The following is a 26,885-nucleotide window of genomic DNA, read 5'->3' as shown; positions in this document are numbered from 1 at the left end:
ATCATTATTAATGATAATCACCATGAGGTAAAATAGATCTTTTGAACATATTCCTCTTGTCTAACTGAAATTTTGTGCCCTTTAAGCAACATCTCCGTAATACTCCTACACCTCTACAGTGATGCTTTTTGAGTCACATACTCCGTTGGTCTATGAGTTTCTTGAAAATAAGGACCATGGCCCATGCAACTTTGTTTCCGCAGACCTGGCCTTGAAAATTATAATTAATATTATTTTAGTTATTGTTACTACTTTGAAAACACTATGTGTCAAGATCTTGCTAAGCATATTGCAAATATTATCCTGTTTAATCCTTGTAATAATCTTATCATTCCTTTTTACAGATGAAGAAACTACACTCAGAAGCCCAGTAACTTACCTAAGATCTTACAATTAGTACATGGTTGAACTGGGATTTTAACTCAGGTCTTTCTCATTTTGAAATTCAAACTCTTAATAAGACTACTCTAATGCTGAGCGGGGAAAGTGGGGTAGGGAGATATATAAAAGTTTGCCACTGCTTTCCAGGCCAGAAGTAATAGCATGTTCCTACTTAGAAAATGTGACCTCCAGCCATGTTTCCAGCTAATTATGACTTCTCTAGCATTAAAGACACTGATCACGACACTCTCAGACATAGGAAATCTCTAAAATATGTCACAGAAAAAAATAAGTTATAGTGACACACGTATCCAGTGAATGAAATATAAAATACTAACTTTTGTAAATGTAGCTGAGGTTACTTTTCCTTGTGAGTCTAATTACTGCTGGCACATAAAATGAAGCTATTTGCAAATTCATATCTCTTAATTTGGCATAAGGTAGTAACTTAAAGAAAAAAACTATAGGTAGGCAAAAAAAAAAATCACTGCTTACAGCAGCACACAGAACCAAAGAGTGATGCAATTTTCACTGCATGTCTTCTCAAGTAGAATTCATTAGCACCTGTATAGTACTTGGGTAATTTCAGACAAAGCAAGTTGCATATTTAACCATAAGTTCATCTTTCTTTGTAGTTCTATGGCTTCATATTAGAAGTTGAAGTATACCAATTACTTCATCATTAAATACAGATATAAAATAACCATTTCAAGTTATTTTTCTTTTAAGTTTTGATCAATCATAGCATTTTCTAAGTAATACATTCTTTTCTAAGTATACATTCTTAAGAGTATATTCTACTATTGAAATTGGTTTTAGCCACTAAAATTAGAAAACATACTATAGAGCTCTTTTCTTTTCTATTCTAAATAAATTTTAATTTACAATTTTTTATAAAAATAAGCAAAATGTATTTATTTAATATACATCACAAGAGCTCAATCAGAGACTTAATTTTAAAAACAGAAATGGGTGAAATGTCTTGGCTCATGCTTGTAATCCCAGCACTTTGGGAGGACAAGGTAGGAGAATCTCTTGATCCCTGGAGTTCCAGGACAGCCTGGATAACACAGGGAGACACCGTATCTACAAAAAAAAAAAAAAAAAAAAAAAATTAAAAATTAGCCTGGCACTGTGGCTTACACCTGTGGTTCCAGCTGCTCAGGAGGCTGAGGTGGCAGGATTGATTGAGCCTAGGACATCGAGGCTACAGTGAGCCGTGATCATGCCATTGTACTCCAGCCTGTTAGAGCAAGACCCTGCCTCAAAAATAAAAAAAAATAAAAAACAGAAACAAAACAAAAATAACACCACAGCTCAAGATACAGAGTCCTATACAGAAATCAAGCAAAGGACAGACCATCTAAGGGAAAAATAAAGAGACAACACAAGGAGAGGTCGGGCAGCCCGAGTTAGGGCTCCTTCCTGGAGACCTGCTTTGAGTAGATTTCTTGCAGGTATTTCTTAAAAGCTATGGAGTTTTTCTTTTTTTTTTTTTTTTTTTTTTTTTATTATACTTTAGGGTTTTAGGGTACATGTGCACAATGTGCAGGTTTGTTACATATGTATCCATGTGCCATGTTGATTTCCTGCACCCATTAACTCGTCATTTAGCATTAGGTGTATCTCCTAATGCTGTCCCTCCCCCCTCCCCCAACCCCACAACAGTCCCCGGAGCGTGATGTTCCCCTTCCTGTGTCCATGAGTTCTCCTTGTTCAATTCCCACCTATGAGTGAGAACATGCGGTGTTTGGTTTTTTGTCCTTGCGATAGTTTACTGAGAATGATGTTTTCCAGTTTCATCCATGTCCCTACAAAGGACACGAACTCATCATTTTTTATGGCTGCATAGTATTCCATGGTGTATATGTGCCACATTTTCTTAATCCAGTCTATCGTTGTTGGACATTTGGGTTGGTTCCAACTCTTTGCTATTGTGAATAGTGCCGCAATAAACATACGTGTGCATGTGTCTTTATAGCAGCATGATTTATAGTCCTTTGGGTATATACCCAGTAATGGGATGGCTGGGTCAAATGGTATTTCTAGTTCTAGATCCCTGAGGAGTCGCCACACTGACTTCCACAATGGTTGAACTAGTTTACAGTCCCACCAACAGTGTAAAAGTGTTCCTATTTCTCCACATCCTCTCCAGCACCTGTTGTTTCCTGATTTTTTAATGATGGCCATTCTAACTGGTGTGAGATAGTATCTCACTGTGGTTTTGATTTGCATTTCTCTGATGGCCAGTGATGAGGAGCATTTCTTCATGTGTTTTTTGGCTGCATAAATGTCTTCTTTTGAGAAGTGTCTGTTCATGTCCTCTGCCCACTTTTTGATGGGGTTGTTTGTTTTTTTCTTGTAAATTTGTTTGAGTTCATTGTAGATTCTGCATATTAGCCCTTTGTCAGATGAGTAGGTTGCAAAAATTTTCTCCCATTCTGTAGGTTGCCTGTTCACTCTGATGATAGTTTCTTTTGCTGTGCAGAAGCTCTTTAGTTTAATGAGATCCCATTTGTCGATTTTGGCTTTTGTTGCCATTGCTTTTGGTGTTTTAGACATGAAGTCCTTGCCCACGCCTATGTCCTGAATGGTATTGCCTAGGTTTTCTTGTAGGATTTTAATGGTTTTAGGTCTAACATATAAGTCTTTAATCCATCTTGAATTAATTTTTGTATAAGGTGTAAGGAAGGGATCCAGTTGCAGCTTTCTACATATGGCTAGCCAGTTTTCCCAGCACCATTTATTAAATAGGGAATCCTTTCCCCATTTCTTGTTTTTGTCAGGTTTGTCAAAGATCAGATAGTTGTAGCTATGCGGCATCATTTCTGAGGGCTCTGTTCTGTTCCATTGATCTATGTCTCTGTTGTGGTACCAGTACCATGCTGTTTTGGTTACTGTAGCCTTGTAGTATAGTTTAAAGTCAGGTAGCGTGATGCCTCCAGCTTTGTTCTTTTGGCTTAGGATTGACTTGGCGATGCGGGCTCTTTTTTGGTTCCATATGAACTTTAAAGTAGTTTTTTCCAATTCTGTGAAGAAAGTCATTGGTAGCTTGATGGGGATGGCATTGAATCTATAAATTATTGATTCTTCCAACCCATGAGCATGGAATGTTCTTCCATTTGTTTGTATCCTCTTTTATTTCATTGAGCAGTGGTTTGTAGTTCTCCTTGAAGAGGTCCTTCACATCCCTTGTAAGTTGGATTCTTAGGTATTTTATTCTCTTTGAAGCAATTGTGAATGGGAGTTCACTCATGATTTGGCTCTCTGTCTGTTATTGGTGTACAAGAATGTTTGTGATTTTTGTACATTAATTTTGTATCCTGAGACTTTGCTGAAGTTGCTAATCAGCTTAAGGAGATTTTGGGCTGAGACAATGGGGTTTTCTAGATATACAATCATGTAATCTGCAAACAGGGACAATTTGACTTCCTCTTTTCCTAATTGAATACCCTTTATTTCCTTCTCCTGCCTGATTGCTCTGGCCAGAACTTCCAGCACTATGTTGAATAGGAGTGGTGAGAGAGGGCATCCCTGTCTTGTGCCAGTTTTCAGAGGGAATGCTTCCAGTTTTTGCCCATTCAGTATGATATTGGCTGTGGGTTTGTTGTAGATAGCTCTTATTATTTTGAGATACGTCCCATCAATACCTAATTTATTGAGAGTTTTTAGCATGAAGGGCTGTTGAATTTTGTCAAGGCCTTTTCTGCATCTATTGAGATAATCATGTGGTTTTTGTCTTTGGTTCTGTTTATATGCTGGATTACATTTATTGATTTGTGTATGTTGAACCAGCCTTGCATCCCAGGGATGAAGCCCACTTGATCATGGTGGATAAGCTTTTTGATGTGCTGCTGGATTCGGTTTGCCAGTATTTTATTGAGGATTTTTGCATCAATGTTCATCAAGGATATTGGTCTGAAATTCTCTTTTTTGGTTATGTCTCTGCCAGGTTTTGGTATCAGGACGATGCTGGCTTCGTAAAATGTGTTAGGGAGGATTCCCTCTTTTTCTATCGATTCGAATAGTTTCAGAAGGAATGGTACCAGTTCCTCCTTGTACCTCTGGTAGAATTCAGCTGTGAATCCATCAGGTCCTGGACTCTTTTTGGTTGGTAAGCTATTGATTATTGCCACAATTTCAGAACCTGTTATTGGTCTATTCAGAGATTCAACTTCTTCCTGGTTTAGTCTTGGGAGGGTGTATTTGTCGAGGAATTTATCCATTTCTTCTAGATTTTCTAGTTTATTTGCATAGAGGTGTTTGTAGTATTCTCTGATGGTAGATTGTATTTCTGTGGGATCGGTGGTGATATCCCCTTTTTCGTTTTTTATTGCATCTATTTGATTCTTCTCTCTTTTCTTCTTTATTAGTCTTGCTAGCGGTCCATCAATTTTGTTGATCTTTTCAAAAAAGCCAGCTCCTGGATTCATTAATTTTTTGAAGGGTTTTTTGTGTCTCTATTTCCTTCAGTTCTGCTCTGATTTTAGTTATTTCTAGCCTTCTGCTAGCTTTTGAATGTGTTTGCTCTTGCTTTGCTAGTTCTTTTAATTGTGATGTTAGGGTGTCAATTTTGGATCTTTCCTGCTTTCTCTTGTGGGCATTTAGTGCTATAAATTTCCCTCTACACACTGCTTTGAACGTGTCCCAGAGATTCTAGTATGTTGTGTCTTTGTTCTTGTTGGTTTCAAAGAACATCTTTATTTCTGCCTTCATTTCATTATGTACCCAATAGTCATTCAGGAGCAGGTTGTTCAGTTTCCATGTAGTTGAGCGGTTTTGACTGAGTTTCTTAATCCTGAGTTCTAGTTTGATTGCACTGTGGTCTGAGAGACAGTTTGTTATAATCTCTGTTCTTTTACATTTGCTGAGAAGAGCTTTACTTCCAACTATGTGGTCAATTTTGGAATAGGTGTGGTGTGGTGCTGAAAAAAAATGTATATTCTGTTGATTTGGGGTGGAGAGTTCTGTAGATGTCTATTAGGTCCACTTTATGTAGAGCTGAGTTCAATTCCTGGATATCCTTGTTAACTTTCTGTCTCGTTGATCTGTCTAATGCTGACAGTGGGGTGTTAAAATCTCCCATTATTATTGTGTGGGAGTTTAAGTCCCTTTGTAGGTCACTGAGGACTTGCTTTATGAATCTGGGTGCTCCTGTGTTGGGTGCATATATATTTAGGATAGTTAGCTCTTCTTGTTGAATTGATCCCTTTACCATTATGTAATGGCCTTCTTTGTCTCTTTTGATCTTTGTTGGTTTAAAGTCTATTTTATCAGAGACTAGGATTGCAACCCCTGCCTTTTTTTGTTTTCCAGTTGCTTGATAGATCTTCCTCCATCCCTTTATTTTGAGTCTATGTGTGTCTCTGCACGTGAGATGGGTTTCCTGAATACAGCACACTGATGGGTCCTGACTCCTTATCCAGTTTGCCAGTCTGTGTCTTTTGATTGGAGCATTTAGCCCATTTACATTTAACGTGAATATTGTTATGTGTGAATCTGATCCTGTCATTATGATGTTAGTTGGTTATTTTGCTCGTTAGTTGCTATAGTTTCTTCCGAGCCTCGATGGTCTTTACAATTTGGCATGTTTTTGCAGGGGCTGGTACCGGTTGTTCCTTTCCATGTTTAGTGCTTCCTTCAGGAGCTCTTTTAGGGCAGGCCTGGTGGTGACAAAATCACTCAGCGTTTGCTTGTCTGTAAAGTATTTTATTTCTCCTTCACTTATGAAGCTTAGTTTGGCGGGATAGGAAATTCTGGGTTGAAAATTCTTTTCTTTAAGAATGTTGAATATCGGCCCCCACTCTCTTCTGGCTTGTAGAGTTTCTGCTGAGAGATCAGCTGTTAGTCTGATGGGCTTCCCTTTGTGGGTAACCCGACCTTTCTCTCTGGCTGCCCTTAACATTTTTTCCTTCATTTCAACTTTGGTGAATCTGACAATTATGTGTCTTGGAGTTGCCCTTCTCGAGGAGTATCTTTGTGGCGTTCTCTGTATTTCCTGAATCTGAATGCTGGCCTGCCTTGCTAGATTGGGGAAGTTCTCCTGGATAATATCTTGCAGAGTGTTTTCCAACTTGGTTCCATTCTCCCCATCATTTTCAGGTACACCAATCAGACGTAGGTTTGGTCTTTTCACATAGTCCCAAATTTCTTGGAGGCTTTGTTCATTTCTTTTTATTCTTTTTTCTCTAAACTTCCCTTCTCTCTTCATTTCATTCATTTCATCTTCCATCAGCGATACCCTTTCTTCCAGTTGATCGCATCTGCTACTGAGGCTTCTGCATTCTTCGCGTAGTTCTCGAAACTTGGCTTTCAGCTCCATCATCTCCTTTAAGCCCTTCTCTCCATTGGTTATTCTAGTTATCCATTCTTCTAATTTTTTTTCAAAGTTTTTAACTTCTTTGCTATTGTTTTGAATTTCCTCTCGTAGCTCAGAGTAGTTTGATCGTCTGAAGCCTTCTTCTCTCAACTCATCAAAGTCATCCTCCATCCAGCTTTGTTCCGTTGCTGGTGAGGAACTGCGTTCCTTTGGAGGAGGAGAGGTGCTCTGTTTTTTAGAGTTTCCAGTTTTTTTGGTCTGTTTTTTCCCCATCTTTGTGGTTTTGTCTACTTTTTGGCTTCGATGATGGTGATGTACAGATGGGTTTTTGGTGTGGATGTCCTTTCTGCTTGTTAATTTTCCTTCTACCAGACAAGACCCTCAGCTGCAGGTCTGTTGGAGTTTACTAGAGGTCCACTCCAGACCCTGTTTGGCTGGGTGTCAGCAGCGGTGGCTGCAGAACAGCGGATTTTCGTGAGACCACAAATTCAGCTGTCTGATAGTTCCTCTGAAAGTTTTGTCTCAGAGGAGTACCCGGTTGAATGAGGTGTCAGTCTGTCCCTACTGGGGGGGTGCCTCCCAGTTAGGCTGCTCAGGGGTGAGGGACCCACTTTAGGAGGCAGTCTGTCCGTTCTCAGATCTCCAGCTGCGTGCTGGGAGAACCACTACTCTCTTCAAAGCTGTCAGTCAGACAGGGACATTTAAGGCTGTGGAGGTTCTCGCTGAGTTTTTGGTTGTCTGTGCCCTGCCCCCAGAGGTGGAGCCTACAGAGGCAGGCAGGCCTCCTTGAGCTGTGGTGGGCTCCACCCAGTTCGAGCTTCCTGGCTGCTTTGTTTACCTAAGCAATCCTGGGCAATGGCGGGCGCCCCTCCCCCAGCCTCGTTGCCGCCTTGCAGCGTGATCTCAGACTGCTGTGCTAGCAATCAGCAAGACTCTGTGGGCATAGGACCCTCCGAGCCAGGTGCGGGACACAATCTCCTAGTGTGCCGTTTTCCAGGCCCGTTGGAAAAGCGCAGTATTAGGACGGGACTGACCTGATATTCCAGGTGCCGTCTGTTTCCCCTTTCTTTGACTAGGAAAGGGAACTCCCTGACCCCTTGCACTTCCCGAGTGAGGCAATGCCTCGCCCTGCTTTGGCTCGCGCACAGTGCGCTTCACCAACTGTCCTGAACCCACTGTTAGGCACTCCCTAGTGAGATGAAACCGGTACCTCAAGCAGAAATGCAGAAATCACCCGTCTTCTGTGTCGCTGGGGCTGGGAGCTGGAGACCGGAGCTGTTCCTATTCGGCCATCTTGGCTCCGCATCAGCTATGGAGTTTTTCTAGAGCTCAGCAGCATGTGTGTTCAAAAGGCTATCGATGTTGAGTTCTACTAGCAGGCTGTGGATGGAGTGCAGGGTGTTCTTGACATCATACAGGGCAGACCACTTGTCCTTCAGGATGTCCAGACAGGTGTTAACACTGGGCGTCCACATTGAGATAGTACCAGGGCATGAGGAACTTAACCAAGGGCATGTTGTATGGGTAGCCACTGGGGAACTCCAGGGAAACCTTATATCTCAGGTCTTCCTTGCCAGCTGCTTCAGGGATGGTCCTACTGATTTCAAAAGGTTGTCTGATGCAGGTAAGGCAGAAATTCCTTTGTTGCCAGAGATCACAAGGGTCTTCAGCTCTTGCTGTATCCTGCCGTACCCACTGCTGCACTCTGCTCCTTTATGGGCAGCAATGCTGGTGGCAGCTGTGTTGCAGTTTTGGCAGGCCATCCAGGCAGCACTGGCAGGGAGACAGGAACTCAGAGAACATGACTACAACTGCCTACTTTTTTTTTTAATGGTAGATGAAATGCTTAAGTGGACTAGCCAGCTCCTAATTGTCTCATTTCACTGAAAACTGTTTCTAGTCAACAAGGATGGATCCCATCAGCCTTACTGTGTGAGAAAACCTGATCCCTGGCCAAAAGTGAGCGTTCTGAAGTGGATACATAATCTAACCACTGTTAATCGGATTCTTCCTCCTGGAGATGTGGAATTGAGACCCAATTCTAATCAGCTAAGGCTGCTTGCTTAAACTAATTTGCTTCAGGGAGAATGTCCCCCCCTACCATAAACACTGTGAAGCAAAAGTAACATGGGCAAATATGTATTATCTTAACAAAAACTACCAGCGCTATAGGCTGAAGTACGTCCCTGCCCCAAAAATTCTTATGTAGAAGTCCTACCCCTTAGAATGTAACTGAATTTAGAGATACGGTCATTCTTTAAACTTTTTCATGTCAGGTAATGTGCAGACTGAGGGAGGCACACCTCACACAATAATGTGAAAACACAATCATTACTTTATGAAACACAAAAGAACCTAGGTTCTTTAAAGAGGTAATTAAAGTGAAGTCATTAGGATGGGCCCTAATCCAAGATGACCAGTGTCCTTACTAAGATGTGGAAATGTGTACACACACACATACAGGGGGAAGACGATGTGAAGGGGCAGGGAGATCATTTCCATCTACAAACCAAGAAGAAGCCTGGAACAGATCCTTCCTTCATGGCCCTCAGAAGAAGACAACCCTGCTGATAACCTAATCTCAGACTTTTAACCTCCAGAACTGTGACAAAATAAATTTGCTAGTTAGCCCTAGCAAACTAACACAACCATAAAGGGACACATCCTTGTTTGAGATGCTTGGGATAGAATGTAAGACCCTGAGGGAATAGGTGTCAGAAGCCACAGAAACAAAGCAGATGGTAAAACTACTCTGGATGGCACCAGAAAAAAACTGTTTTTTCTGTCTCCAGGAAAGAAGGGGAAAGAAGGAGAAATAAGTCAGTAAGAAAATTTGAAGTGTAGGGACTTTTTGGACAAAGGGCCAAAAGAATTTTCTCAGGAGTGTCTGAAAGTATCCCCAACAGGCAATCCTGATTATATTCCTATGATATAAACCCCCAAACCCTCAACAAAATCTATTGCGTATGGAAACAGAAACCCATAGCCAGAGGTGACCATGAGAACATCAACCTGGCATTCCTCCACCCCCTTATCTCACTGCCTTCTCATTCAGAAATTTGTAGAAATCTCACAGAAGCCACATGAGCCCCACGGGGTATAAATATGGTTCATGCCAATATTATCTAAATCTGAAAGCACTAGGATATTTTAGCTGACACTTGGAACTGCAAAGAAAGATGAAGTAGCCTTGCAGATAGATGCAGAAATGAAAGACCAAGTGACCCTAGAGAGAGAGAATGAGAGTTATGAGGCTGTTTTCTGGTTCTAATTCCTCATTTGGCCAGACTGTCTCCCCGCTTTTGAAATACCCACATCCCTATATTCCTCTTGGGATAACTTTATAGCCTCAAAATAAATCTCCCTTTTTTGTTGTTGGCTAAAGTAGCTCATGTTAGTTTCATTTGTGATTACAATAATTTTAACTAGGATTTATATAATATACACATGAAAGGACATCATAAATAAATAGCAAAACCAGACAGTTATTAGAAGTTTTAATCTGGGCTGCTATTCCAGGGGGGACACTTATACCACAACAATACAGTGAATAAAAGTACTGCCTCATTTTTCCAAACTAGTGTCACATAGAATACTTCACTCAATATTAGGTAGGGGCTAATTAAGTATGCTATAAAAAAGAGTGTTTTGAGGTCAAATACCTTTGGAAAATACTAATACAGAATAAATGACTTCTGAGCAGTTGGGGGGAGACTTTTTTTTAAGGGGAGTTGACTATAAGACCCTTTCTTCCCACTGAGTGGCAGAGAAGAGAAGGTACATTATTGGAGGGAACTTAAAAGGTAATTACTTCAACAATAACAAGTTTACACTTGTTACAAAAGTAGCTAAAATAATATAATATCAATGTAAGGACAAAATCTAGTTCATCTCTAAGGCAGTATAATGTAATGGTTAAAACACATGATTTCTAGAACTAGGCTGCCAATCTCTCTGTAACTATTTCCTCATCTCTAAATAATACTTACCTCAATGCTTTGTGAGAATTAAATGAGTTACTATATGTATTAGTCTGTTTTCATGCTGCTGATAAAGACATACCCAAGAAGGAGGTTTATTGGACTTACAGTTCCACGAAGTTGGGAAGGCCTCACAATCATGGCGGAAGGTGAAAAGCCAGGAGGAGCAAGTCACATCTTACATGGATGGCAGCAGGCAAAGAGAGAGATTGTGCCGGGAAACTCCCGTTTTTTAAAACCATCAGATCTCATAAGACTCATTCACTATCACAAGAACAGTGCACGAAAGACCCGCACCCATAATTCAATCACCTCCCACCGGGTTCTTCCCATGACACATGGGAATTATGGGAGTTACGATTCAAGATGAGATTTGGGTGGGGACACAGCCAAACCACATCACTATATAAAAAAGTACTTCAGCTGAGCACAGTGGCTCACACCTGTAATCCCAGCACTTTGAGAGGCTGAGGCAGGCAGATCACTTGAGGAGTTCGAGAACAGCCTGGCCAATATGGTGAAACCCCATCTTTACTAAAAATGTAAAAGTTAGCCAGGTGTGGTGGTACACGCCTGTAGTCCCAGCTGCTCAGGAGGCCAAGACACGAGAATCACTTGAACCTGGGAGGTGGAGGTTGCAGTGAGCCAAGATTGTGCCATTGCACTCCAGCCTGGGTGACAGAGTGAGACTCTGTCTCAAAAAAAAGTATGTCAAAGTGGCAAACTTCTGAAAATGCTAGTTATTATTATGAAGAAGCCTCGCTAAATATCTGTAATTTATCAACTTCCAAAACAGACTGAGAACTTCCTAGATTTTATATCAGCTTAAAGAAAGTGACCCATTCAGGGCCGGGCACGGTGGCTCACGCCTGTAATCCCAGCACTTTGGGAGGCCAAGGCAGGTGGATCATGAGGTCAGGAGTTCAAGACCAGCCTGACCAAGATTGTGAAACCCCATCTCTACTAAAAATACAGAAAGTTAGCCAGGCGCAGTGGCAGGCACCTGTAATCCCAGCTACTCAGGAGGCTGGGGCAGGAGAATTACTTGAACTTGGAGGGCGGAGGTTGCAGTGAGCCAAGATCGTGCCACTGCACTCCAGCCTGGGCAACAGAGTAAGACTCTGTCTCAAAAAAAAAAAAAAAAAAAAAAAAAACAACAACAACAAAAAAAAAGAAAGTGACCCATTCAGAATGAACCAACTTGAGACACAGAAGAAGACTGGCCAGTGACACTACAGAAGGCCAAAAAGTCAAGAACTCTGATTAGAACCAGGACAAAGGGTTTTAAAATATGCTGTTGCTGTTGAAGGAGTTGGTAGTTAACCTAGAGCCACAACTTAGCTATAGCTTTATAGTATTTCAATTTTTTATGTATAATTATTTTTATTATGTTCTGATTCATATCCCATTTAGATGGTATTAAGGATATATACTGTACCTGGGGACAACCACTTATATTTGCATGGCTGTCACATCTCCAAGGTCATGTTAACAGGGCCTAAATAATTGTTCTAATTTAATGTTAACTCACTTTTTAAAAAAATTTGTCTATTTTTAGTAGAGACACATCCCTCTATGTTGTCCGGTCTGCTCTCAAACTCCTGGCCTCAAGCGATCCTCCAGCCTCAGCTTTCCAAAGTGCTGGCATTACAAGCTAATATTAACTTACTTTAATCATGTGTAGATGATCCTTTTCTTAACTGAGATAATGACTTCTACTTTGGTTTCAGACATTTTTTGACCACTATTATGCAATTTCTTTTTTAAATTTTGTTTTATTAATCTATTTTTAAATTTTAATTTTAATTTATTTGTATTTGTATATATTCACGGAATACAAGTATGACTTTGCTAAACTGATATATTGTATCATGTAATTTCTTAAGCTAATAATGCTTATCAGAATTATCTCAAATAGTTTTTTACTCTTGGAGGTATACTAAACTAGTATTAACAAAAATAAATCCTCTCAAATCTCAAAAATGATGTAATTATATACCGAAAGATACCCAACTGGGCTTTTCTTTGTCATTTTAAATAGCAAAAGTAAAACTCAAAATAATTGGTAGAATATTTTAGATATTTCAAAAATAAGGAATAAAATTATTGTGATCAGAAATTCTACTTCAAAATATAATTATTGTGTAAAAATTGAGTTTATCTAAAACCATAAAAGTTATACTTGTTATGTTACATTTGCTTACAATTTTCCTTGAGAATAGGATTCTGTTACCTCACCCCCAAAATTATTTAATTACAATACTGAGATATGTAAGGGTCCATCAGTTATTCTGATCCTATAAAAATTATTTAAAACACTTACAAATGTGAATGCAGAACACTGTCTTCCACATAAACGTTTCTTGAGAGCTCTCCATATTTTACACAGAATTTTTCAGCTATATATGACCTTATAAGCCAAACATTTCAACTCCCTCATTTTAAGCAAACTGAAAATCACAGTAACGATACCCAAAGTGACAGAATAGAACCACAATACAGACCTCCAGCTCCAAAGTTCTTTAGATATTTCTTCCGCATTTCATTAATGGTTTTATCCAGGTTTGATTTTTTTTGTGTGTGTGTGTGTGTGTGGTTTTTTTTTAAGACAGAGTTTCGCTCTTGCTGCCCAGGCTGGAGTGCGGTGGCATGAACACAACTCGCTGCAGCCTTGACCCCCTGGGCTCAAGCGATCCTCCCACCTCAGCCTCCCAAAGTGCTGGAATTGTAAGCATGAGCTACTATTCCCAGCCAAGAAATTACATCTTAAGAAGAGTCCTCCAATCCATGAACCCTGTATCTCTCTCTATTTGAGTAGTCTTTAATGTCCATCAGCAATATTTTATAGTGTTTAGTTACAGTTCTCACACATCTTTTGTAAAATTTATACCAAAATATTTCATAATTTTTGGTACTACTCAATATACTATTACAAATAGTATTTTTTTCAGATTTTAATTTTAGATTATTCACTGCTATTATTTATTATTGTTTTTGTATATTGATCTTGTTTACTACAAGCTTGCTAAATTCAATTATTAGTTTTAGAATATTTTTTGTAGATGCTACAGAATTTTCTACACAGATACTCACGTTACCTGCAAAGACAGTTTTACTTCTTCCTTTCCAGTCTACATGGCCTTTTATTTTTTCTTGCCTTATTTGTCTCAGTCTTTCACTATCCCCATTAACTATGATGTCAGCTGTAGGTTTTTCATAGATGCCACTTGTCATAATGAGTGAATTCCATTCCTAGCTTACAAATACCTTTTATCAGGAAAGTCTGTTAATATTGTCCAAAATTTTTTTGCACCTATTGAAATAATCATTGGCTTCAATTTGCTAAAATTTTTAGAATTTTATAACTATTTCATAAGAAATATTAATCTATAAAATTCTTTTCTTGCAATGTCTTTGTTTAATTTTGGTATCAGAGTAATGCTGGCCTTATAAAATGAATTGGCAGTTATTTCCTCCTCTTTGATTTTCTAGAAAAGTTTGCATTAAATTGGTGTTATTTCTTCCAGGAATGTTTGTAAGAATTCCAGTGAAACCACTTACCAGTGAAACTCTTGGCTTGGAATTCTTTATGATTAGGTCTTTAACTACAAATTAAATTTATTTAATAAATAAAAGGCTATTTCTTCTTGGATTAGCTTTGATAGTTTGTGTTTCTCAAGTAATTGTGTCTATTTCATCTAAGTTGACTATACTGGCATAAAATTCATAATATTTCCTTCTTACACTTTTAATCTGTTGCATCTGTATTGATATCACTTCTTTCATTCCGAATATTCAAAATTTGTGTTTTCTCCCCCTACCCCTAATCCTATCCTCTTTTTTTTTCCCCTAATCAGTGTGGCTAGAAGTTTAAATCAGTTGTACTGATTCAGTCAAAGAAGCAGCTTTTGGTTGTACTGATTTTTTCTATCTCTGTCTTCAGTTCATTGATTTCTACTCTAATTTTTATTATTTTCTTTCTCTTCTTTTTCTGGTTTCTTAAGGTGGAAGTTGAGGTCATTGATTTGAGATCTTTCTTTTTCCAACATAGACATTTAATGTCTATATCTTATTTAAAACACATTTAGTGTTATAAATTTCCTTCTAAGTACTGCTGTAGCAACATCCCACAATTTTAATACGTTGAATTTTCATTACCATCTAGCTCAAAATACTTTCCTGTTTGATTTCATCACTGACCTATGAGTTATTTACGAGTGTGTTGTTTAGTTTACAAATATTTGGGGAATTCCCCACACATCATTCTGTTATGGATTTCTAACTTAATGCCATTGTCATCAGAAAACATACTTTGTATTACTTGAGTCTGTTTAAATTTGAGACTTGTTTTATGACCTAGAATATAGCCTAACTTGGTCAATGTTCCATGTGCACTTGAAAAGAATGTGTGTTTTGTTGTTTTAAAGTGATCTACAAATGTCAATTACTTCTAGTAGGTTGATAGTGTTAAGCCTTCTACACTTTTACTAATTTTCTGTCTACTTACCCTATCAATTATTGAAAGAGGAGTATTGGAATCTCCAGATATAATTATGGGATCTAGTTACAAATTTTTCCTGTATTACTTTCAGTTCTATCAGATTTTAATTTGTGTTTTCCATTTGTATCATTAGACACATGAATGCGTACAATTATATTAGGTACCCTTGATGAATTCACCCTTTTATCATTTTGAAGTGAGCCTTTTTATCCTTAATAATATACTCTGATCTACAACCTATTTTGTCTCATAGTAACATAACTATCTTTTGATTAGTGTTGCCATGGTATGTCTTTTTTGGTCCTTTTACCTTTAACCTATTTGGTTTTTTATGTCTAAAATATGTTTATTACAGGCAGCATACAGTTGGGTCTCACATTTTTAACCAATATGGCAATCTTTGTGAAATCACTAAATTCTACCTGGGTTACTGACTTCCTTTCTACTATCATATCTTTACTTTCCAATATCTGTTTTTTGTTCTCAAAAAGTTCTACTTTTGGATAGCCTTTCTGTTCTTGTTTTACACAATCAGTAACTTGTCTTATTTCTTTGAACATATTAAGATAGCCAATTTAAAATACTATTCTATTCTCTGCATTGACTGTTTTTTCTACATTCATTTTACCTGTTGGTTTATTTTCCTCTCTCTTTTTCATGTTACATGCTCTCTAATCAGTCATTGATTTATGTTTGGGTGATGTTAACTGATAGACTTAACATTAGGGTAGGATTTCTCAACTTTGGCCCTATTGACATTTTGAACTGAATAATTATTTTGGGGAACAGGAAGATGAGCTTCCCTGTGTACTGCAAGATGGTTAGCAGCATCCTTGGCCTCTATCCCCAAGATGCCAGTAGCACACCTCTGCGCATATCTTTAGTTATTACAATCAAGTATCTCTCCAAAGATTGCCAAATGTCCCCTGTGGGGGGAAATCAGTCCTAGTTTATAACCAATGCATTAGGGTGATCAGGGTCTTGAGAGTTTCTCAGAGAAGTTCTCCAGTTTCCCACTTTGTGAGTGAAGAATATGAACCTAGTCACTAGCATTTGGAAGCCAAGCAGATGAACAGACATAGGTATCTCACCAACCAATACACAGACTCTGACTTAATCTCTCTGGTAGGCAGAATAATGGCCTCTCACAGATGTCCACACATCCTAATCCCAGGAACCTATGAACATGTTATGTTACATGGCAAACGAGAATTTAGATAGCAGGTAGAATTAAGCTTGCTAAAAAATTGACCTTAACAAAGGGAGATTATCTTGGATTATTCAGTTGGATTTAAATACAGAAGAGGAGGGCAGGAGAGTCAGGGACAAAATGATATGATGTGAAAAATCCATTGCTAGCTTTGAAGAAGTAAGGGAGCCATGAGCCAAGTAATGAAGGTGGCTGAAAGGAGCTGGAAAAGGCAAGAAAACAAAATTTCTTTCTAGAGCCTCCATGAAGAAAGACAACTCTGCTGACATGTTAATTTTAACCCACTGAGACTCATTTTGGACTTCTGACCCCTGGAATTATAAGATGATAAATTTGTGTTTTTTTAAACCACTATATTTGAGGAAATTTTGTTATAGAACCAATAGGAAAAATAATATAATCATTTGATTTCAGTATGGTGCTTTAGCATCCACTCTCAGCTCTGCTTAGTATTCCCAAATCTAGAACAAACCTGAGATAATCTCTTCTACCGTGAATCAACAAGTCCTATCTATGTCTGTCAAGGTCGAAGAATCCAGGCTTATTTGTTGAGATGGGACCTACGGAGCAAACTGTTGCTTAAACAGATTTTCAACCAATCCTTCCATTCCAAGCCCACTCTACTCCCCAAGGCTATTTAAGGGTACCTTGTACCTCCAAATCCTGAATTTTTCCAGCATTCTGCAGTAGAGACAGACACGCTTTTATCATGGCAAGTAGTTAGACTTCCTCTCTATTCTGCTAAGTCACCACTCATTCTCATTCCTCCTTGCAAAAATACATAGACGTCTCTTATCCACTATCTCTCTCAATCTTTTTGATCTTTAAGGGTTCATGCAGTTTTGGTTTCTCTACTGTCATTTTACTGGGATTTCAAGGACAACAGAAATAAACAAGTTCAACTGCTATGTTTAACTAGTTTTATTTTCAGCTGACATTTTATCAAGCCCTTACTGTATATCAGATTTGCAGATAAACCTTTATATAAATTATTATTTGAATCTTGTAATAACTCTAGGAGATAGGTACTATCATTTTGTTTCCCATTTTATAAATAAAACTGATGTCTGATTCAGGTGACAAGGCTAGGGTGGAACAGAACTGGGATGGAACCCAAGTCTTTATGACTCGAAAGCCAATTTGCCTAGACAATTATGTAATCTTGTTAATTTTTCAATTAACAATTCACAGGTTTTACTCTAGATTAGGGGTCAGCAAACTATGGCTTACTAGCCAAATCTGGCCTGCCACTTGTTCTGTAAAGTTTTATTTGAACACATCCATACCAATCGTGTGGAAAAAAGCACACTCAAAGTACTTTTTCTATTCTCTCACTCAACAACAAACAATTAACACAGAAGACTTCTGCAGCCAAATGTGTGGAGATTTTCCTCTACCAACAAGCAAGCAATGAATTCTGCAGCAGATACCAGGTAGGTATCCTCCAATTTAGTTCTGACACTATCTACCCAGAAATCAAATTCCACAAGTTGGGGCTCAGTACCAAAAGACTGCCCCCTACTTCTGATGCCAACAAGTCCTGGGTTATTTTTACCTGTGCTTTTAACTGATTGGTTATAAATTGGGGATCCCAAGACCCACTCCTTGGATTTGATTAATTTGCTAGAGCAACTCACAGAACCGAGGGGAACCATTTATGTTTACCAGTTTACAGTAAAGGATGTTGCCACAGGTACAGATGAAAAGAGTCATGGGGTAGGCACGTGAGAAGGGGTGTTGCACTTCCATGCCCTCTCCAGTGCACCATCCTCCAGGAAGCTCCACGTGTTCAGCTATCAGAAAGCTATCGTGTCCTTCGGGTTTTCATGAGACTTCATTACATAGGCATGATTAAACCATTGGCCATTAGTGATCAATTTAACCCACAGGTTGTGGGAAAGGGCTGAAAATCCTAAGCCCCTAATCCTGCCTTGGTCTTTCTGGTGACCAGCCCCCATCCTGAAGCTACCTAGCGGTTGCCAGCTATCAGTCAACTCATTAGCATCCAAAGACATCACTTTGGAGAGTAAGGATTTTAGGAGTTGTACACCAGGAAAAAGGGTCAAAGACGAAACACATATTTCACAATATCACACCCATTTAACTGACTATTGTCTATGCCTGTTTTTGTGCTACACTGTTACAACCTAATAGTTGAGACAGAGACAATCTAGCTGACTCTATTAGTCTCTGCTCCTTTAAGGAAAAATCTGCTGAACCTGCTGTAGAAAATAACCTTATTACCAAGTTTTGAGTTCATGGTGTCCTCATATACTTAACACTTTTGTTACTGTTATCAAATCAAAGGCACTATTTTTATTGTTCCTTTAGCCTTTTGTTATCCTGCAGATAGAAATCTTTGGCCATGGTTTAAAAAGAAAAGCCTCTAAACCCATCTCCCATGTGAAGTCTTCCCCATACTTATAGTCATACTCACTCCCATTTCTGAGCTCCCATCTCAATTATTATAATTATAGTATTTGATGGAGTTTGATTCATATAGTCATTACTAGTTGTGATTCCCCTGAGATCTAGCAAGTGCTTAACTCTGATAAGCATTTATTAAGTACCTTCTAAGTGTCAGTCAGTGTTCTAGATACTAGAAATACAAAAATAAAAATGGCAACTTTTGGTTCATATGTATTCTTTTTAATTAGGTATAAAAATAGAAAATAAACTGAGCATGGAATATGTGCCTATGGTCCCTGCAATAATTGCATCAGAATCACTAGAAGTGCTTGGGCAACATTCCTATTGAATGTTGAAGCAGAATCTGTGGCAGTTAGGCCCAGGAATCCGTGCTCTTAATCAACACTTCAGATGATTCTTAAGCACAAAAGTTTCAGAAACACTATGTCAGTAGACAGGAGATACTGCTTCTAAACGTGCAAGTATTATGAGAGCGTAAGAACAAATCTCACATGATCTCTCTTAATATGAACCAATTTCTGTCAAAATGTAATGTTTTGCTGCTCATTTCTTCTTTCCAAAAGTTTACTAGACATGCTTAATCGAGAACTTTGATGTTGCTCTCATCTTTACTAATTTTACTTACATTGTGAACACTGTACCTGGCACAGTTCTTGAAACATAGTTGATATCAATACTTTGTGTTGAACTGTTGAATATTCAGAGCAAAACCTCTTTAAGTTGTCCCTAGTATGTAGAAGTAGGAGTTTTTCCAATTTTAGACTGGAATGGTATGAGGATCATTTGAGAACAAGGAAGATAACACACCCAGGCAAATGTTTGGTCAACCTACACCTTGTTTCTGTCCTTCTAGAAATGCTTCCTTCTAGCTCTCAAGCCCACTACCCTGTGGGGAATATCAATCTCTCTCCTCAAGGCTAAGCTAGATCAAGCAAAGCCAAGCAGACTAGTGGAAAAGGTCAGGCATTATAGGATTCATCTTCATCACAGGTAATCTATTTCTAGAGGCTGTAGTCAGCAGAATGCCCTAGAATACATGTTTAAAAGGATTACCTACCTCTGAAGATAATAGACCACTTGCTTATATACGTCTACCACGAGAGTCTTATAACAATGGACTCTTGCTATACCTGACACAGATCTACCCCTCCCACTAGAACTCTGAATTATTTTGCTGGAGGCTACAACTTTCTGAGTAGTTTGTTGGGAGTTGACGGGAGGTGGGGATAACTCACCCAGTACAAGCTTAGCAGAGCTGAGCCGCTGCAGCACGTTGGGCTAGCCTTTGATACAGACTGGTTGGACAGGTTCTGGATCTACAGAAGAACCGGTTTTACTGGCCTGTTGTGCCAACATATTCTGGTTTGATTCCATGTTCCACAGACGGTAGAAACCTGCCCAGCCAGTTAAATGAAAGGCATATTAGGTTATCCATTGCACACAGTATATAGCTGAGATGCAGCAGAACTCTTCCACATAGCAGTAGTGTCTAGCAAACCAGTGTGGTCCAGAGAGGTGGTGTTCACTGATTTAATGTTTAAGTTCATAGCTTCAGGGAAAGTGAGCAGTGAAACAATTTCTCCTTTTCACCAAGAGCAGAGGTTTTCTAAATAAATTGAAGGGTAAGTATATTTTTAAAATTTCTCAGTTTTCTATGCATTTTGGAAAGTTAAATTAAGAAATGATGTTTAAAAAGATAATCAATTTTTAACATAGTAATACCTGCATTATACTTTTTCTGTAAAGCTAGATATTGTTTTATAACGCTTGTGTTATGTTCATTGATTTGTTTGCATAAAGGTTATTTGGTATATAATATTCTCTTACTATGCTTTTTTGTAAGTTGTGCATGGCTATAGTCATTTTAAAAGCTGGACTGAATAATTTTGCCAAATAAATTTCACATATTAATGATTTATATTAAGCCATCTACTTCTTTCATAATGTAACTATCATGTTTTATAGGCTGTTGCTATATGGTAACAATTTTATATGGTAAATCTAATTGTGGATAAATAATAATTGCCTTTTTAAGGCCAAAAAAAGCATTGGCCGGCTGGTGATCCTAAGTACATTCATTAGAGGAACAATTCACAGCAAAAATTGAGGAGTGTGAAAAACAAAGATTGTGGAATCTGGTAACTGATTAACTATTGGAGCTCAAAAGCACTTGCTGAGCTGAATAGAAAGGAATGAAGACAGGTTTTGTCATGCCTATTAGGTCTGAAAAACTTTTTAGGTTAAAGAATACTTGGATCTTCCTTTCATTTATATTAAAAATCTTCCTTTTATCTCTCTCTTTACATAACCCAATTAATTTATTTTAGTAGTTTGTATCATGTAAAATGAAAGCTACCAATCCCTTCAGATTTATGTTGGCATACCATCCTACCCCTTTATTTACTGATATTAGATTGAACTGAAGCACATGTCTTCTGGGGCATTTAATTTAACATAACAGCTGACATGTGATTTTATCTGGGAATTTAAAATTTTTTTAACATATTATACTGAATGCTTTCCTGTCATCTTAGTAGGACTTTGCTTTGAGCTGAGCAAGACTGATGCATCCTTTTCATTGTCCCTAGGGTTCCTACTTTGTCACTATGTTCAAACTCAAAGGCTATAATATTATTTTCTAACTCAAAGGCTATAATATTAGTTTCCTTAGGATGTTGACAAAGAATACATTTAAAAGTGTGAATAAATGTTCAGATGAGATTTCATTTTTTGCAGGGAAAACCCTTGAATGCTTCATAGTCCTACTTCTAGGCAGTTCTGCACAGAATTTCTGGTAATCCAGGTAAACTGCTGAAAAGCTATGTAATGTTGTATCTGCAAAAGCAATGTGCTGATTCAGCAAACCAATATTAATTTTATTCAGCACAAATTGTATTTTGACAAGTTTTTGGTAATATGGATCAAAACTTTCAATTGGCTGAATTTTTCTGAATTTACTACATGAAACCTAGTTTTCAGGTAATATATACATACCAGTAGAGCACACTGTTAGTATTTCTGGTGAATATATTGTATATGGTAATTTAAAAAATTTAAACCACACCGTGTTTAAAACATAGGGCTTACTGTTTAAAGATAAATTTAACTTGGGATTCTAATTTATTTATTGAGCATTTTTTATGTTTATGGTTTTGAAGAAAGCTATTTAGGAACCAGATATACATTTTATATAAAATCCATGGGCAAAATTTCAACCTTAACTCTGTATTTTGGGAGAGGATTTTACAGTTTTCATTTAATGGAATTTTCATTTTCAAATATATGTAAGTCCTATTAAATATTACTTTCATATATTTTCCATAAATTGAGTCCTTTAAAATATTGATACATTGTGATATTTTTGTTAAAACTGAGGATATATAAATTTGGCAATCAAATTAGGAGTGTGTATGTATTTTATACAGACCAACATACTTCAGTGCCTAGTCAAAAAGTATTCCACTCATTTAAAATTTTTTTACTCTTTTAGTCGAGGATGCATTTCTTTTTATTCCTAGCCACACAATTTCACATAACTCCTTTTGTCAACAATGCTAGCTTTCTTAATAACGGCAACTTCTTTCCCTCCTGAATATCTTCACGTGTTTTCCACTAAAAGCACTTAGAATTATGTCATTTTTTACCTAAGAGGGACATTTAAAGAATAACCAATGAATCCAACACCTCATTTTTGAGTTAAGAAATGAAAAGCCCCAAAATATAGCTAAGTCACTATTATATAATCTAAGGGTAGATCTGGGGCCAGAACATCCAGGTTTCCTGACTACCACCAAGACCAGTAATTTTTTCCACTACCCTACATTGACTTTTCTGAATACTACATGAAATCTAGTCTAAAAAGGTAAAATTATGTTGTATAGTGTGTTAATGAATCTTTGGTGAACTAAGAAATCATTTGTTTTTATATTTTAATCTATATCATTATTGCCCCAAACATTTTTGGGACAATGGCTGAATATATATGGCATTGCCATTGATAACGAAGGTGACTACCACTTCAAACCCTAATCGCTTAATGCCATCATATAATTTTGTTTCAAACTGATGAAGGCCTCACTTTCTTTCATATTTGCCCAACTTGTGGATCCCGCTCTCATTTTCTGACTCAATATGGCTTTAAGCTGCCTCAACTGTCTATTTTCTTAGTATGTATATATTTTTGTATTATTTTAGTCATTCTTATATGCTCATAATTTAGGATTTGCCTAAGTTAATATAGTATTCTTAAAATTTGGTTAGAACTGACAGGAAAATTATGTTATGAAGATAGAAATTGCAGGACTTAAAAACCCATCTCAGAGGTGACAGAAGCTGTTATTGAAGGGTTAAGCTTTGCACACAAGTGCTCAAAGAATGTTTTAAACATTTTTAATTAGAGGAATTCCTAGGAAATGTGATTACAGAAAGTTGGAGAACCAAAGGCCCAAAATTTCAATTCTGATTCCTGGTACTAAATGTTAATTCTACTAATTATCTTATCTTATCACAGGTAAAATCCTACCTGGGAAATGCTTCTAAATTTGGTCATTTTAGTTCAGTCCAAGTGGACTCTGAAAAAAATCACTTTCATTTGTTTCTTAACTTTACAAGAGAAAAGGCAGTATACTGAAAAGCATGTGAGCTTTTGAGCCAAATTGACATGGGTCTGAACTCTGCTACAAATTACGTTCCCCTTGGAAATTATTTAACTCTCTGAGTTAGCTTTTCTCCACCTAGTTAAGGAAGTTAAGGAAACTAATATCATTCTTTCAGATCTGTTGGAAGAATTAGATGAGATATCATGTAAAACACTTCACATAGTTCCTAGAACATAGCAGGTGCTCAGCAAATGTCAGTATCCTTCTTATCCCTTTTATATACTATATAATACATTTCAACAAATAGCTTCGGTATTTGCTGAAGTATTTCAGTATTTTCTTTCAGTAAGAGAAGTCAGCTTTAACTTAGAATATGCACGTTTTTGTCAGAAAGATAAACATAAAATCAGCAATCTTGGAAGGCATTAAGATATAATGTTGGGGCCGGGTGCAGTGGCTCACTCCTGTAATCCCAGCACTTTGGAAGGCTGAGGCAGCCAGATCACAAGGTCAGGTGTTCGAGACAAGCCTGGCCAATATGATGAAATCCCGTCTCTACTAAAAATACAAAAATTAGCCAGTGTGGTGGCGCGTGCCTGTAGTCCCAGCTATTCTGGAGACTGAGGCAGAAGAATTGCTTGAACCTGGGAGGCAGAGGTTGCAGTGAGCCAAGATCGCGCCACTGCACTCCAGCCTGGTCAACTGAGCAAGACTCCGTCTCAAAAAAAAAAAAAAAAAAAACATATAATGTTGGAAAATATTTTAAACTTCTTAAATTTAAAAAATCAAAAACCCATATAATCCATTCCAATTGAAAATTCACTTCAAAGAAGTCTTTGTTAAAAGTATTGTGAGAGTAGTACACCAAGATGATTAAAAGCCTTAAATACTTTTTAAAACTTCAATTTCAATAATCTGTACTAATGGAAGAAAGTGTGACATGGATAATTCAAATGATAACGCATTCATGCATCAAGTAACAACAAGGATACATTCTGAGAAATGAAAAATTAAGTGATTTCATTGTTGTGTGAACATTATAAAGTCTACTTACAAAACCTCAATGGCAGAGCCTACTACACACCTAGGCTATATGGTATGTCTTATTGCTTCCAGGTTATAAACCTGTACAGCATGCTACTGTACTGAATACTGTAAGCAACTGTAACATAGTGATAAGTATTTGTGTATCTAAACATATACTGACATAGAAAAAGTACAGTAAAAATATGTGGTATTATAATCTTATAGGACCACTGTAGCATTTGTGTTCCACTGCTGATCAAAACATTGCTATTCAGTGCATGGCTGTACCTTACTTGTGCCTTCTGAGTTTTCCAATGGCTGTTTTTGTCTATTATTTAACATGACATCAAATTAATTGGCCAAGAATTTATTTTCTTTCTTTTTTTTTTTAGACAGGGTCTCACTCTGTCACCCAGGTTTAGCCTCCCATGTAGCTGGGACCACAGGCACATGCCGCTACACCTGCATAATTTTTTAAAAAATTTTTGTAGAGATGTGTTCTCCCTATGTTTCCCAGGCTGATCGTGAACTCCTAGCCTCAAGCAATCTTCCCACCTCAGCCTAAGAATTTCTATATGCTCTAAGGATCGTGCTTTTTCTACTACCAAGTAAATTATTCTTTCAGGACTCTGGAATGTGTTTTCTCCTACAAAAAAATTCCCTTCTGAATTAAATTTATTATAGGCTAATATTACATTATATTGCATTATTTTGATAGCAAGTAATGATGAGCAGAGTGAGTCCAAAATGTATAGAGCACAAGAAGATAGAAGATGATTTAACATTTTCTAAAGATAATATTAAATTAGCCTCAGACTGATTAATTGATTAGGGAATGAAGCCGATGAGCAAAGATCACAAAGGAGGAGCTTTTTGTGAAATGTATTGGTCAGAAGGGAGTTCAGAATACCACGACAAACATTCTGAGAGCTTGCTTAACTAAAAAGAGGTCAATTGAAACATCTTCCAATGAATGAAGAGCAAAAAATTGGTTTAGAGTTAACATTAGAACCAACTAATAATCCATTTATAACACAAACTGATCTTATTGAGCTCTTGTAATCAACTTTAATTTCCTGAAAGATGTTTAATCGCTTTACAAAAAGCTTTCTGCTGATGCTATAATTTCAATGTAAGTCCATGCTAAAAGAATCTTTTCACTTAAATTGTAGACACTGTATGTAGACAGTGTGCAGAAAGACAAAAGCATCATTTCACCAATTTAGCCCACTAATTAATCACATATTCTTTTTTTTCTTTTTTTGAGGGACAGAGTCTCACTCTGTCACTCAGGCTGGAGTGAAGTGGTGTGATCTTGGCTCACTGCAACCTCTGCCTACCGGGTTCAAGTGATTCTCCTGCCTCAGACTCTCGAGTAGCTGGGATTACAAGGACATGCCACCACACCTGGTGAATTTTTGTATTTTTTAGTACAGATGGGATTTCACTATGTTGGCCAGGCTGATCTCAAACTCCTGACCTTAGGTGATCCACCCTCCCTGGCCTCCCAAAGTGCTGGGATTACAGGTGTGAGCCACCACGCCCAGCCTAATTAATTATATTTTCTTATTAAAACTATTTTATTAGCTACATAAGCAATTTAGCCTATGTGACTAGTCATTAAAATTAGTATTTAATTTGCATTTACTTTTAAATGTTTACAGTAGATATTACCACAAACAATTGCAAAGAAGGCAGGAAAAAACCAAAAATTTTAAATATGTTTTTAAAATGTTCTGGTGGGGAATGGTGGCTCACACCTATAATCCCAGCACTTTGAGAGGCCACGGTAAGGGGACTGCTTGAGCCCAGGAGTTCAAGACCAGCCTGGGAAACAAAGTGAGACCTCTGTCTCTACAAAAAATAAAAAATAAAAAATTACCTGGGCACAGTGGTACAGGACTGTGGCCCCAGCTACACAGGACACTGAAGCAGAAGGATCACTTGATCCTGAGAGATCAAGGCTGCAGTGAGCTGTGTTCACACTACTATACTCCAGCCTGGGCAATTGAGTGAAACGCTGTCTCAATAGATAAATAAATGGTTTTATACAAATAGCTAATTTGGATAACTCAAGACTAACAACTAAACTGTCTATAAATCCAAAACTGGGAAATAGAGTACATAACAGTTCATTGTGTTAAAGACATACAGCATTAAGAACAACGAGAAACTATTATCTTAGAAGTTATGTACCACTGACAAAGTGAAAATGTAACTTGAATGACAAATTTTTAGTTTCAAAGTTATATCTTAAATCTATTTCCTTGAAAGTTCTTTGCCTATCATATCTACAATGATTCAGATTAGGAGTGAGAAACACTTCCTTCCAACATGAAAATGTTTTAAATCTAATGAATTTCTCAATGACTCTTGAAATATTAAGAAATATAAGATTGATTATTACTTTATGTAGCTAATAATATCCAAGAGTATTACT

The 26,885-nt window shown here is 37.6% G+C and overlaps 1 long non-coding RNA gene and 2 pseudogenes across 4 annotated transcripts in view; all 3 read right to left on the bottom strand.

The window, feature by feature from the left end:
- Positions 1-26,885, bottom strand: part of LOC129459585 (uncharacterized) — a 230,936-nt gene that overhangs the window by 190,882 nt on the left and 13,169 nt on the right. For all 4 annotated transcript variants that reach the window (XR_010115610.1, XR_010115619.1, XR_008650008.2 and 1 more), the window contains exon 3: positions 20,057-20,215. This is a non-coding gene — a long non-coding RNA (uncharacterized lncRNA). The remainder of the gene's footprint in view (positions 1-20,056; positions 20,216-26,885) is intronic.
- LOC129459569 (ubiquitin-conjugating enzyme E2 C-like) lies at positions 1,679-8,463 on the bottom strand (annotated as a pseudogene).
- Positions 8,966-9,055, bottom strand: LOC129461750 (uncharacterized; annotated as a pseudogene).

This window comes from Symphalangus syndactylus, chromosome 1 (assembly GCF_028878055.3).
Source record: "Symphalangus syndactylus isolate Jambi chromosome 1, NHGRI_mSymSyn1-v2.1_pri, whole genome shotgun sequence".
Taxonomy (NCBI): domain Eukaryota; kingdom Metazoa; phylum Chordata; class Mammalia; order Primates; family Hylobatidae; genus Symphalangus; species Symphalangus syndactylus.
This window is presented reverse-complemented; position numbering and strand designations above follow the sequence as displayed.